Source organism: Macrobrachium rosenbergii, chromosome 37 (assembly GCF_040412425.1).
Source record: "Macrobrachium rosenbergii isolate ZJJX-2024 chromosome 37, ASM4041242v1, whole genome shotgun sequence".
Lineage (NCBI taxonomy): Eukaryota > Metazoa > Arthropoda > Malacostraca > Decapoda > Palaemonidae > Macrobrachium > Macrobrachium rosenbergii.
In genome coordinates, this window is record NC_089777.1 from 5,860,874 (window position 1) to 5,875,873 (window position 15,000).

Consider the following 15,000-nt stretch of genomic DNA (forward strand, 5'->3'; position numbering starts at 1 on the left):
AGAGAGAGCACTTATAATCATTCAAAGGCAAAATTCAGTTAAGAATATATAAAATGAGAGAAGAGAGAGAGAGAGAGAGAGAGAGAGCGCACTTATAATCATTCAGAGGCAAAGTTCAGTTAGAGAAATGAGAGAGAGAGAGAGAGAGAGAGAGAGAGAGAGAGAGAGAGAGAGAGAGAGAGAGAGAGAGCACTTATGTAATCATTCAAAGGCAAAATTCAGTTAAGAATATATGAAACGAGAGAGAGAGAGAGAGAGAGAGAGAGAGAGAGAGAGAGAGAGAGAGAGAGAGAGAGAGAGAGAGAGATTGTCCCTTGGGAGTCTCCTAAACGAAGCGACCCATTCTGTGAGCTAATGCAGATGTTAAGTTTTTATATTTTGGGAAAGTGGGGGGGGGAGGGTTGGATGACATACAGTCGGGAATGGTTTCGTGGTGGGGGTGGGGTGGGGAGAACTGGTCTTAACCTAAGTTCTCAATCTCGTTTATCTACTTTTGCTTTATTCATTTGGTTTCTTGTTCCCATCGTCGTGTTTTTTCATTTGTGATTTTTAGTTGTCTGTAAAAGAAAACTATTTACATGGCTATTTGTCGTCCGCACTTTTCCTGTCCGCCCTCAGATCTTCAAAACTACTGAGTAGGCTAGAGGGCTGCAAATTGGTATGTTGATCATCCACCCTCCATTCATCAAACATACCAAATTGCAGCCTTCGAACCTCAGTAGTTTTTATTTTATTTAAGATTAAATTTAGCCATGACTGTGCGTCTGGTACCGCTATAGGTGCCAACAACACAGGCCACAACCAGGCTGTGGCTGGAAGTTTCATGGGCCGTGGTTGGGAGTTTCATACAGGATTACACGCTGTACAGAAAACTCGATTGCTCCGAAGAAACTTCGGCGTATTTTTTACTTGTTTTTTCCATTTTGATTTCATCTGTTCCGTGCAAAGATATTCGGTGGAGTCTCGTTTGCGTCGCTTAAAACGGACGTTGGGATTTTATTTGATTAGTTTTTACTGAGAGAGAGAGAGAGAGAGAGAGAGAGAGAGAGAGAGAGAGAGAGAGAGAGAGAGAGAGAGAGATCACTTTCAAATCATTCAACGGTAAAATTGATTAAGAATAAATCATTCAACGGTAAAATGAGAAATACGAGAGAGAGAGAGAGAGAGAGAGAGAGAGAGAGAGAGAGAGAGAGAGAGAGAGAGAGAGAGAGAGAGAGAGAATCACTTTAAAAGCATTCAACTGTAAAATTCAATTGAGAATATACGAAATGAGAAGAGAGAGAGAGAGAGAGAGAGAGAGAGAGAGAGAGAGAGAGAGAGAGAGAGAGAGAGAGAGAGAATCACTTTAAAAGCATTCAACTGTAAAATTCAATTGAGAATATACGAAATGAGAGAGAGAGAGAGAGAGAGAGAGAGAGAGAGAGAGAGAGAGAGAGAGAGAGAGAGAGATTACTTTAAAAGAATATTGAGAGAGAGAGAGAGAGAGAGAGAGAGAGAGAGAGAGAGAGAGAGAGAGAGAGATCAACTGTAAAATTCAATTAAGAATATACGAAATGAGAGAGAGAGAGAGAGAGAGAGAGAGAGAGAGAGAGAGAGAGAGAGAGAGAGAGAGAGAGAGATCACTTTAAAAGTGTAAAATTCAAATATCCCCCATTCAACGAGTTTATGCTAAAAAGAATACAATGAAATGAAATGAGAGAGAAGTCGAAGTTTCTTGAGTTTATGCTAAACAAGTGTTTCTTGTGTGTAAATGAATGCTCGTTAAAAGTATTATCACTCACTCTTTGGCAACCTTTGAGAAAAGATTGCCATTGGTGTTTATTGTAGTTTTCCTTTAATTGCATTTTTCCTTTAATGTTGGTTCCTACAGCAGATCCGTGCTGTAATTGAGTTTTCCTCTTGAGTTTTCATTCATTCTGTTTTTCATTTAATACTCTTTTACTCACACATTATTTGCAGTCACCCTGAAGATGATGTGCAATTAAAAAGTTCTCCTTGTATTTTACTAATTTATTTATATTTATGTCTATTTATTTTTCAGTGTATGAGTTACCTTTTTTATTTTCTAATAACTGATCTCTTCTTGCTATATTTCCTGTTATCTTCTGTAACTACGTTCCAATAAACACCATGATACTCTTGGGAAGCTTGAATTTCAAGTCATTGACTCGTATGGTGGGCTTGTTCCGTATGAACAGGGTTCATCTTCTGAATAATAATAATAATAATAATAATAATAATAATAATAATAATAATAATAATAATAATAATAATAATAATTCAGTAGCAAAAGCCCTCTGCTGGAGTATCTGCAAGAAACACCAGCTAGCTTGCCATAATAAGTGGTACGAACACCGACCTGAGGGAGTGATAGAAAACGATCAGGCAAAGATCCTCTGGGACTATGGTATCAGAACAGATAGGGTGATACGTGCCAGTAGACCAGACTTGACGTTGATTGACAAAATAAAGAAGAAAGTATCACTCACTGATGTCGCAGTACCATGGGACACCAGAGTAGATGAGAAAGAAAGAGAAAAAATTATAAATATCAAGACCTGAAAATCGAAATAAGAAGGATATGGGACATGCCAGTGGAAATTGTACCCATAATCACAGGAACACTAGGCACGATCTTCAGATCCTTGAAAAGGAATCTGGAAAAACTAGATGCCGAAGTAGCTCCAGGACTCATGTAGAAAGGTGTGCTACTAGAAAATGCAACCCGGAACCCATGATGCAAACCGTAACACTTTAAAAACACCCAGTGATAGACGCCCCCCCCCCAGAAAAAAAAAATAATAATAATTGAATTTCAAGTCGATGGCCTCTGTTGTGGGCTTGTTCCGTATGAATAGGGTTCATTGTCTGAATAATAATAATAATAATAATAATAATAATAATAATAATAATAATAATAATAATAATAATGGTAGTAGTAGTAGTAGTAAAGGATCTTGTGCCTTCAGGAGTCGGCTGCATTATTGTCTAGCAATTGCAGTTTCCGCTTCTGGAGGGCAGTCGCATCCGGTCTGGCGTTCTGGCTTTCTGGAAAATTGATTACTTCGCAGACACCGCATGGCTTGGTCTCAGCCTTTTACTGTTCAGTCTTTAAAAGGTCATCATACGATGCTCTCTCTCTCTCTCTCTCTCTCTCTCTATATTCTTAATTGAATTTTACCTTTGGATGATTTTAAGTGGTATTTCTCTCTCTCTCTCTCTCTCTCTCTCTCTCTCTCTCTCTCTCTCTCTCTCTCTCTCTCTCTCTCTCTTCATATATTCTTAATTGAATTTTACCTTTGGATGATTTTAAGTGGTCTCTCTCTCTCTCTCTCTCTCTCTCTCTCTCTCTCTCTCTCTCTCTCTCTATGTATTAATAAATTTATGATAGAAATTTGAATTCTGCCTTCCTTATGGCTCCTCAAACGGTGTACATCCGCCTCCCCCTTGTCTCTCTCCTGTCCCCTACCCCTTCCCCCCCTGTCTATTTTCCCCTGTCCATTCCTCCCTGTCCCTTCCCCCGATTCCTCCCATTCCCTTGTCCCTTTTCCGGGTTTTCCCCATTCCCTTGTCCCTTACCCCATTCCTCTGTCCATTCCCGCCATTCCCCTGTCCATTTCCCCCATTCCCCTGTCCCTTCCTCGCATTCCCCTGTCAATTCTCAGTCTATCCTGTCCACTCCCCCATTCCCCTGTCCCTTTCCCCCATTCCCTTGTCCCTTGTCCCTTGTCCCTTTCCCCCATTCCCTTGTCCCTTTCCCCCAATTCCCTTTCCATTCCTCACATTCCCGTATTCATTTCTCCCAGTCCCTTGTCCCTTTCCCCCCATTCTCCTGTCCATTCTACAATGTTCCTTCCCCAATTCCCCTGTCCATTCCCCCTGTCCCTTTCCCCCATTCTCCTGTTCCTTCCCCCCTGTTCCTTCCCCACATTCCTCTGTCCATTCTCCACATTCCCCTGTTCCTTTCCCCGATTCCCTTGTCCATTCTCCCCTGTTCCTTAATTCCCCCCATTCCCCTGTCCATTCTCCGCTTTCCTCCCATTCCCGTGCCCATTTCCCCGCTATTCCTTCCCCCACATTCCCGTGCCCATTCTCCGTCCCTTGTTCCTTCCCCCCATTCCCCTGCCCATTCTCCTATTCCTTCCCCATTCCTGTGCCCATTCTCCTATTCCTTCCCCCCATTCCCTGTTCCCATTCTCCGCTATTCCTTCCCCATTCCCTGTCCATTCTCCACATTCCCCTGTTCCTTCCCCGATTCCCGTGTCCATTCTCCCCTGTTCCCTCCCCCCATTCCCTGTCCCATTCTCCGCTGTTCCTTCCCCGCATTCCCGTGCCCATTCTCCGCTATTCCTTCCCCGCATTCCCCTGTCCATTCTCCGCTATTCCTTCCCCGCATTCCCGTGCCCATTCTCCGCTGTTCCTTCCCCGCATTCCCGTGCCCATTCTCCGCTATTCCTTCCCCGCATTCCCGTGCCCATTCTCCGCTATTCCTTCCCCGCATTCCCGTGCCCATTCTCCGCTATTCCTTCCCCGCATTCCCGTGCCCATTCTCCGCTATTCCTTCCCCGCATTCCCCTGTCCACTCTCCCCTGTTCCTTCCCCACATTCCCCTGTCCATTCCCCCCTGTCCCCCAGCATTGTAGCGTTGACGGGCATTCTCACATTTAATGTTAATTACACGTCAAATGGGAATGGGCCGTTTCATTTCCCACCCCTTTTGTTCTCTGTCCCTGATGAGTGATTGTTTTTGTTCCAGAGGCGATGCGACTGACTCCCGGGAATCGAGGGTGCCAGGTAAGGAATAAGACGAGCTGAAAAATAATAATACTAATCATAAGAACAGAGCAATAATAATAATAATAATAATAATAATAATAATAATAATAATAATAATAATAATGAAAGAAGAAGAAGAAGAATAAAGAAAAGGAATAGCTAATGAATATAATAATAGAAGAAGAAGAAGAATAAAGAAAAGGAATAGATAATGAGAATCCGAAGAACTCTCTCTCTCTCTCTCTCTCTCTCTCTCTCTCTCTCTCTCTCTCTCTCTCTCTCTCTCTCTCTCTCAAAATACCGACTAAAGTTTGCCCATTGATTTGGTTGAATATTTGCCCGAATGGGAAATAGTGTTTTGTGTGTATTGTATCTTTCTCGTGTTTTTTGTGTGGGGTAAAACATCTTCTTGCACATGCAGTATATGTGTGGTATGTATGAATGTATGTATGTATGTATATATAGTATATATGAATATATAGTATATATATATATATATATATAATATATATATATATATATAAATTATATGGAATTCCTTTTAAATTTATATGTTTATTTAGTTTCCTATTTAATTTAATTACGGTGTCAATGACCTAGAAGTTGTGACGCAAGTTTTAGTAGCCATAAGTCAATCAATTAATCAATCAGTTCTTCTTCTTCTTCTTCTTCTTCTTCTTCTTGCGACATGTGTTGTGGCAGGAGCATCGGCCAGTCATATGTGTATGTGCGTGTGTGTTTCTATTTATTGTCCTTGTGAGTGAGAGAGAGAGAGAGAGAGAGAGAGAGAGAGAGAGAGAGAGAGAGAGAGAGAGCGCACAGAAACGAAAACTATTTTGATGGTAATAATAATAATGATAATAATAGTGTTTAGTATTCGACCAGGAGGTGCGAATTCACTTTCTGTTTAGAAAGGGTCCCAGGAACTGAACAGTTCGGCCAGACGTGACTCCCTTCCACTTTGCCCAATTTGCTCTCCTCCTCTTCCTCCTCCTCTTAATACAGTGGCAAAGTTCCGAATCCACTCAAAGTAATGTAAAAGTCAGGATGAAATGATTTAGCCCCCTCTCTCTCTCTCTCTCTCTCTCTCTCTCTCTCTCTCTCTCTCTCTCTCTCTCTCTCTCTCTCTCTCTCTCTCTCTCTCTCAAGTCTTCAGTAGTGCTTATGTGTTTTTGCCTATATATATATATATATATATATATATATATATATATATATATATATATATATATATATATATATATATATATATATATATATATATATAAGCGTGACATTTTCTTCACAAATAGTAAGCTACAAATATTGAATATCCAATTCACTGTACCTTGGGAATATCACTCTCTCTCTCTCTCTCTCTCTCTCTCTCTCTCTCTCTCTCTCTCTCTCTCTCTCTCGCTCTCTCTCTCTCTCTCTCTCTCTCTCTCTCTCTCTATATATATATATATATATATATATATATGTGTGTGTGTGTGTGTGTGTGTGTGTGTGTGTTTTACCCCAGTTTTGAAATGTAGCACTGCCGTTTGGTTGTGAAATGGAGCATTATTTGGTCATTTATATTTCTGTAGTGTCCCTGGATCAACTCCAAAGTTAGGTCATATTGTGGCTCCGACTAAGATCGAGAGTTAGTGGCTCTTTTCCGTGGGTAGTTTTTGGGGAGGGGGCAGTGGGTTGGTTGTGGGAAGGGGGGGGGGGAAGGCGGAAGACTTTGGAACTTCCTCTTAAATTTACGCTGGCAAGGATTAGGCCTTTCCGTATCGATTCCATGGGGGACCCTTTCGGTGGGTCTTGGCTGACCGATTAACCAGCCTTACCAGTCATTCTTCTTGGCTGACCAATTAACCAGCCTTACCAGTCATTCTTCTCGGCTGACCAATTAACTAGCCTCACTGGTCATTCTTCTTTGCTGACTGATTAACTAGCTTCACCAGTCATTCTTCATGGCTGACCGATTAACCAGCCTTATTGGTCATTATTCTTGGATGACTGATTAACCAGCCTTAATGGTCATTCTTCATGGCTGACAGATTAACCAGCCTTACCAGTCATTATTCTTGGCTGACTGATTAACCAGCCTTAACGGTCATTCTTCTTCGCTGACCGATTAACCAGCCGTATTGGTAATTTTTCTTGGCTGACAGATTAACCAGACTCACCAGTCATTCTTCTCAGCTGACCGATTAACCAGCCTATCTTGGTCATTCTTCTTGGCTGACAGATTAACCAACCTCATTGGTCATTTTCTTAATGGACCAGTTAACCAGCCTCACTGGTCATTCTCCTTAAGTGACTGATTAACAGGCGTCACTGGTCATTCTTCTTGGCTGACCGATTAACCAGCCTGACCGGTCATTTTTCTCAGCTGACCGATTAACCAGCTTTACAGGTCATTCTTCTTGGCTGACCGATTAACCAGCCTGACCTCTCATTCTTCTCAGCTGACCAATTAACCAGCTTTACAGGTCATTCTTCTTGGCTGACTGATTAACCAGCCTTACCGGTCATTCTTCTCACCTGGCCGATTAACCAGCCTTACTGGTCATTCTTCGGTTGACCAACCTTACAGGTCATTTTTCTTACCTGACCGATTAACCAGCCTTACATATTACACTACTTACAGGCAAGGTTTAGAGACCTTGCTTACTTACAGGTGTAGCATAGGGTTTAGTTTGCCCTGATGTGACTTGCTGTAGCATAGGCTTTGTTTGCCCTGATGTGAGTCACTGTAGCATAGGGTTTGTTTGCCCCGATGTGACTCGCTGTAGCATAGGCTTTGTTTGCCCTGATGTGAGTCACTGTAGCATAGGCTTGTTTGCCCCGATGTGACTTGCTGTAGCATAGGCTTTGTTTACCCTGATGTGAATCACTGTAGCATAGGGTTTGTTTGCCCCGATGTGACTTTCTGTAGCATGCCCTGATCTGAGTCGCTGTAGCATAGGCTTTGTTTGCTCCGATGTGAATCACTGTAGCAGGGGGTTTGTTTGACCTGATGTGAATCACTGTAGCATAGGGTTTTTTTTTGCCCAGGTGTAAATCACTGTAGCATAGGTTTTTTGCCCTGATGTGAATCACTGTATTATAGGATTTGTATGCCCTGGTGTGACTCACTGTAGCATAGGGTTTGTTTACCTTGATCTGAATCACTGAAGCACAGGGTTTGTTTACCCTGATCTGAGTCACTGCAGCACAGGGTTTGTTTGCCCTGATGTGAATCAGTGTAGTATAGTGTTTGTTTGTTTGTAGTATAATGGTTGTTTGCCTGGATCTGAATCACTCCTCAGCTCTCTGAAGGATTGTCTAGGAACACTAAGGGTATTTCAGGGGGCAGGTCATGTGACACCAGTGATACTAGACTGTTCTAGGGTCATACAGTAAATTATGATTTCCTGTGGAAACGTCTGCAGCAGAACATATGATTTGCATTGTGCCAGTTTAGCTCGTTGTCATAATGGCCCCAAGTGAAGTAAAGATTAAGTGCAGTAATAATAACACTTCTGGGAGAAAGTAGTGTAAATAAGAAAAGCAACAGTTTTGCTCACATTAGCGAGAAATCAGAGAAATCTTGTGTAATTAAAAAATATGCCATGAATGGTGATTTGACTGGTTAATGTTTACATACTTATGAACAACTAATTTCCATTTCCTGTCACCTACCTTTACATTTAAACCACATAGCACAGCCATATTTTCATAGCCTCCAAGTCCAACCAGTGGCAGATTCAGATAGATTCAGATTCTCCCAAGAACACACTTTTTTTTTTTATTTTCCATTCCTGAGTCCTTCACAATTACTTCCATAACTGTGTGGTGAGGAATATTCAAATTTATGTTGTACATTACCCTGTAAAAGCAAAATCATAAACCTGTGAACAACAGAGTCTCTCTTTTTGTCACATTCCTTTGCATTTAAAGCAACTAGTACAACCACACATCCATGTTCTCTATACCCTGCCAGTCGCAGAGTCATACAGGCATTATTGGCCCGCCATAAATGTTAGAGACCAACCGTTGCACACCAGTCACTATTAAATGAGCATGCCATCAGCGTGAGAAGTCACACTTTTGTTGCGTGTTCTACGGCGTCACGAGTCACTCTCTTTTGTTGCGTATTCTACTTTAGTTACTATGATTATATGTTTGTTTTGAAGAAGAAGAAGAAGAAGAAGAAGAAGAAGAAGAAGAAGAAGAAGAAGAAGAGGAGGAGGAGGAGGAGGAGGAGGAGGAGGAGGAGGAATAAACAGGTGTTACTGAACCCGAATCTGTCTTCTTTCGTCCGCCGACCGGATTCAGGTCAGGCGAAAGTAATTCGGCCGTAATCACCGTTCAAAATAATCCGATTCTTTTTAGCGTCCAGTTATAAAATGACGCCATGAAGCATTACGAGTCTTTATAATTTTTTTTCCCCAGAACCTAAATCTTTTGTTCAGAGTCTGTTTTTAGCTTCGTTTTAAAGTGGTTGGTTTTGTTTGTTTTTGCAGACTTGGGAGTCGTTGTGAGTGTAGGTCGTTATTATTATTATTGTTATTATTAATATTATTATTATTATTATTATTATTATTATTATTATTATTATTCAGAAGATGAACCCTATTCACATGGAACAGGCCCACCACAGGGGCCGTTGACTTGAAATGCTATTATTATTATTATTATTATTATTATTATTATTATTATTATTATTATTATTATTATTATTATTATTATATTCATACGGAACAAGACCACTGGGGCCATTAACTTGAAGTGCTTTTATTATTATTATTATTATTATTATTATTATTATTATTATTATTATTATTATTATTATTGTTGTTGTTGTTGTTGTTGGAAAAAAAGTTCTCTATCACAAGAGTTCATAAATGTTCTCAAGGGTCCACAGTAATATAACTGTTTAAGGCTCGTGTAAAATTTTTAAAAATTTTACGCGAGCCTTAAACAGTTATATTATTGTGGACCCCTTGAGAACATTATTATTATTATTATGCAGAAGATGAAGAACCCTATTCAGATGGAACAAGCCCCACCACAGGGGCCATTGACTTGAAATTGAAGCTTCCAAAGAATATTACGGCGCTCATTAGGAAGCAAGAGAAGGTAAAGGGAAATACAGAAAGAAGAGATCTCGCTTATTAATAAGGAAAACGTAAATTATTAAATAGATAAAAATGTATTAAAATGCAAGGGAAATAGTATGAGGATAGTAATGCATTGCATCTTCGCTTGAACTTTCGAGCTTTTGAAGGTTCAATTGTTTGCGATGATGATTATGATTGTGACTGTGATATGGGCCTGAGTTGCCCAATGGTCATTGTGGAATGGAGATAAGAGTCTCCGTAGGGGGTAATGCCGTCAGTGCACCTCATGCGTTGCACTATAGGTATTACTTAAAGGTTCTTAGCTGCGTCCCTTCCTTAGGCCCATAGCTTCAACCCCTTTCATTCCTTTTGCTGTACCTCCGTTCTTATTCTCTCTCTCCATCTGACTTACCTTAACCCCTCCCTAACAATTGATTCATAGTGCAGCTGCGATGTTTCCCTCCTGTTAAACCTGTCAAACCTCCTTTACTCTCAAGTTCCGTTTGAAACGCTGAATGAGCTCATCTTAGGTCCCAGCGCTTGGCCTTTAACCTAAATTCTATATTCTGTTCTATTTTGGTCGAAGCAGTGCTTTATTTTGATCGCGTTTGCTTTTGGACGAGATCGGTGCATTGATTCGGGAGAATTCTCTTCTGTATTTCCCAGTTTTTCCTTTTCTTACTTCTCTTTCGAATGAACACCACATTCTTTGAAAGCTTAAGTCTCAAGTCAGTGGCCCCTGTGGTGGGCTTGTTCCATATGAGTAGGTTCATCTTCTGAATAATAATAATAATAATAATAATAATAATAATAATAATAATAATAATAATAATAATAATAATAATAATCTTTGAAAGCTTGAATCTCAAGTCAGTGGCCCCTTTGGTGGGCTTGTTCCATATGGATCGGTTCATCTTCTGAATAATAATAATAGCAATGATAATAATTCGAAGGTTATATTCAAATTAGTTTTTATTTCTAAAGTAGAATACATTGCTACAGAAAAGTGCTTGACGATAACAGTTTAGAAAATGTATCTCCACTGATAGTCCTACCCGCATAATGAGCCCCTTTTGGGGTGGGGGGAAGAGAAAGAGAGAAATGGAGGGGGTGGGGTGTAAGGGGGTTTATTGGGAAGGTCACAGGATGGCCACTACTACTGCTGCTTGTCATGAACCCATTTATCTAAACTCCCATCCTCTTTGTCTGTGGGCTGGTGTGTATTATATATGCTCTCTCTCTCTCTCTCTCTCTCTCTCTCTCTGAGGAAAGTCAGAGCCAAAGTATTTTTCGTAAATGTGTTAATGTTAATATTGTTAATCTAGCTGTTGTAATTATTATTGTAATATTTTATGTAAATAAGCAATGCAAATTGAAAATAGCTATTTGATTTTGAACTCTCTCTCTCTCTCTCTCTCTCTCTCTCTCTCTCTCTCTCTCTCTCTCTCTCTCTCTCTCTCTCTCTCTCTGCTAATCACTTTACCATAACAGTTATGCCTAAAGAGGAAATAAAGATTTGAATTTGAATCTCTCTCTCTCTCTCTCTCTCTCTCTCTCTCTCTCTCATTGTAAATTGTTAATAAAGATTTGAATTTGAACTCTCTCTCTCTCTCTCTCTCTCTCTCTCTCTCTCTCTCTCTCTCTCTCTCTCTCTCTCTCTCTCTCTTGTAAATTGTAATTATTAACTCTCTAAGTTATGCCTAAAGAGGAAATAAAGATTTGAATTTGAATCTCTCTCTCTCTCTCTCTCTCTCTCTCTCTCTCTCTCTCTCTCTCTCTCTCTCTCTCTCTCTCTCTCATTGTAAATTGTTAATAGAGATTTGAATCTGAACTCTCTCTCTCTCTCTCTCTCTCTCTCTCTCTCTCTCTCTCTCTCTCTCTCTCTCTCTCTCTGCTATCACTTACGCCATAACAGTTATGCTTAAATAGGAAGTAAAGGTCTGAATTTGAATCTCTCTCTCTCTCTCTCTCTCTCTCTCTCTCTCTCACTTACGCCATAACAGTTATCTGTCTAAAGGTCTCTCTCTCTCTCTCTCTCTCTCTCTCTCTCTCATTGTTATCACTTATGCAATTATCAGTTATAATTCCTCTCGAGAATAAGTTATTCCCAAAGTGTAGTTATTTCGATTGTACGCTGTATTGAGGGGTTTGATATTAGGGAATAAAATAAATTCGTTTAAATGACAACATATCCCGTTTTATATAAGCCTTTGATGGTTGGGAAGGTTTCTAGCGTTGGTATAGGTCGCACCAGATAGACGATCTCTCTCTCTCTCTCTCTCTCTCTCTCTCTCCTTCAGGATATTGCCTTTATCGTTATTATTAGTAGAATGCCTTGAATACGGGCGTTAAACACACAAACATGCACTCTCTCTCTCTCTCTCTCTCTCTCTCTCTCTCTCTCTCTCTCTCTCTCTCTCTCTCTCTCTCTCTCTCTCTCTATATATATATATATATATATATATATATATATATATATATATATATATATTAAATATGTATATATATATATATATATATATATATATATATATTTATATATATATTATATATACACATATATGTATATATATATGTATATATATATATATATATATATATTTATATATAATCTTGAGATATTTCTCATATGAAATTCGTTTTAACCTTATTTATTTATTCATCTTTTTAATTTCATATTTAGTTTTATCATGGCTTCAACAACCTAGATGTTGTGACGTCAGTTTTAGTAGCCGTTAGTCAGCTCTCTCTCTCTCTCTCTCTCTCTCTCTCTCTCTCAGCAAGTGTAGTGAGTCTTGCAAGTGCATGTCAACATTTGATATTGTACAGTACGTTGTGCCGTTTGCAGTCTGCTTGCTTTTGCGTACAGCTCAGTAACGAGTCGGTAGCTACTTAGTAACGGCTCAGCAAAGACTTGTCAACGACTGAGTAACGGCTCAGTAAAGACTTGTCAACGACTGAGTAACGGCTCAGCAAAGACTTGTCAACGACTGAGTAACGGCTCAGTAAAGGCTTGTAAACGACATAGTAACGGCTCAGTAAAGACTTGTAAACGACTTAGTAACGGCTCAGCAAAGACTTGTCAACGACTGAGTAACGGCTCAGTAAAGGCTTGTAAACGACATAGTAACGGCTCAGTAAAGACTTGTAAACGACTTAGTAACGGCTCAGCAAAGACTTGTCAACGACTGAGTAACGGCTCAGTAAAGGCTTGTAAACGACATAGTAACGGCTCAGTAAAGACTTGTAAACGACATAGTAACGGCTCAGCAAAGACTTGTCAACGACTGAGTAACGGCTCAGTAAAGGCTTGTAAACGACTTAGTAACGGCTCAGCAAAGACTTGTCAACGACTGAGTAACGGCTCAGTAAAGGCTTGTAAACGACATAGTAACGGCTCAGTAAAGACTTGGTAAACGACTTAGTAACGGCTCAGCAAAGACTTGTCAACGACTGAGTAACGGCTCAGTAAAGGCTTGTAAACGACATAGTAACGGCTCAGTAAAGACTTGTAAACGACTTAGTAATGGACCAGTAAAGACTCGGTAACGACTCAGTAAAGACTCGGTAACGACTCAGTAATGGCTCGGTAACGGCTCAGTACCGTGTCGGTAACGACTTAGTAACGGTTCAGTAAAGACTCGGTAACGACTTAGTAAATGGCTTGGAAACTGCTCAGTAACGACTTTTTATGGACTCAGTAATCAGTAGCGACTCAGTACTGACACTGTAACGACTCATTAATGACTCAGCAACGACTCGGTAATGACTCACTTCTGACTTGGTAACAACTCAGTAATGACTCAGTAATGACTCGGCAAGAACTCATTAGCGACTCAGTAATGACTCAGCTAGAACTCAGTAACGACTCGGTAGCGACTCAGTAGTGACACATTCATGACTGAGTAAAGACTCGATAACGACTCGGTAACGGCTCAGTAAAGGCAGTAACGACTCAGCAATGACTCAGTATAGACTCAACAACGCCTCAGTAATGACTCAGTAACGGCTCAGTAACGAGTCAATAACGAGTCGTATCCTCTCGCAAGCAGCGCGCAAGAGGTCCTGGCAACCGCTGACAGTAAGGAAAGTGAGTTATTTCCTACTGGGTAAAATATTAAAGAACTGACTGTTTAAAGCATTCTCATGCACAACCAAACACAGTACGCAGGCAAACAGGGATTCCGTTTCAGCAAGGAGAGAGAGAGAGAGAGAGAGAGAGAGAGAGAGAGAGAGAGAGAGAGAGAGAGAATTTAGAATTTTTATAGAGAGAGAGAGAGAGAGAGAGAGAGAGAGAGAGAGAGAGAGAGAGAGAGAGGAGAAAAAATCAAATCTTTATTTCTAATTTAGGCATAATTTTTATAGTATAAGTGGTAGCAGTTCGAGAGAGAGAGAGAGAGAGAGAGAGAGAGAGAGAGTAACGCCAGTATTCAAGGCCTTTTTTACCAGTAATAAAGATAAAGACAATATCCTGAAGGAGAGAGAGAGAGAGAGAGAGAGAGAGGCGGGGGTTTAGCTGAATGATCCGTGTTAACGATCTCATTATCAATGCCAACTCTCTCTCTCTCTCTCTCTCTCTCTCTCTCTCTCTCTCTCTCTCTCTCTCTCTCAGGATATTGTCTCTATCTTTATTATTAGTAGAAGGCCTTGAATACGGGCGTTAAACTCTCTCTCTCTCTCTCTCTCTCTCTCTCTCTTGTAAGATCAGTTGTTGTGTAAACAAAGTCGACACAGAAACACACATCCGACTTGGCTCTGTGCTCGCTCGCAAAGCATGCTTGACATGAGTACCCTGTGGAAGGTGAGGAATTCTCTCTCTCTCTCTCTCTCTCTCTCTCTCTCTCTCTCTCTCTCTCTCTCTCTCTCTCTCTCTCTGCTTTCACTTGTGCCATAAAAGTTATGCCTAAATTGAAAATAAAGATTTAAATTTGAATATTTCTCTCTCTCTCTCTCTCTCTCTCTCTCTCTCTCTCTCTCTCTCTCTCTCTCTCTAAATAAAAGAAAGTAATTACTACCCTCCCCGTGTCCTTCTTCCATTTTTATGAAAGGAAATAAAAAATATCTCTGTTTCCAATAAACTCATCACTTTTCCTTATTTTCGTGTTTATTCCCAAGTGCATCTCATGCGGTGCACTGTCGACATTAC

The 15,000-nt window shown here is 40.3% G+C and overlaps 1 protein-coding gene across 1 annotated transcript in view; it reads left to right on the plus strand.

Annotated features, from left to right (window-relative positions):
* The window catches only part of LOC136825274 (ankyrin repeat domain-containing protein 50-like), a 161,792-nt gene that overhangs the window by 95,088 nt on the left and 51,704 nt on the right, over window positions 1–15,000 (plus strand). The window contains 1 exon segment of the mRNA XM_067081350.1: window positions 4,757–4,794. The gene's annotated coding sequence lies outside the window, so the exon portion shown is untranslated.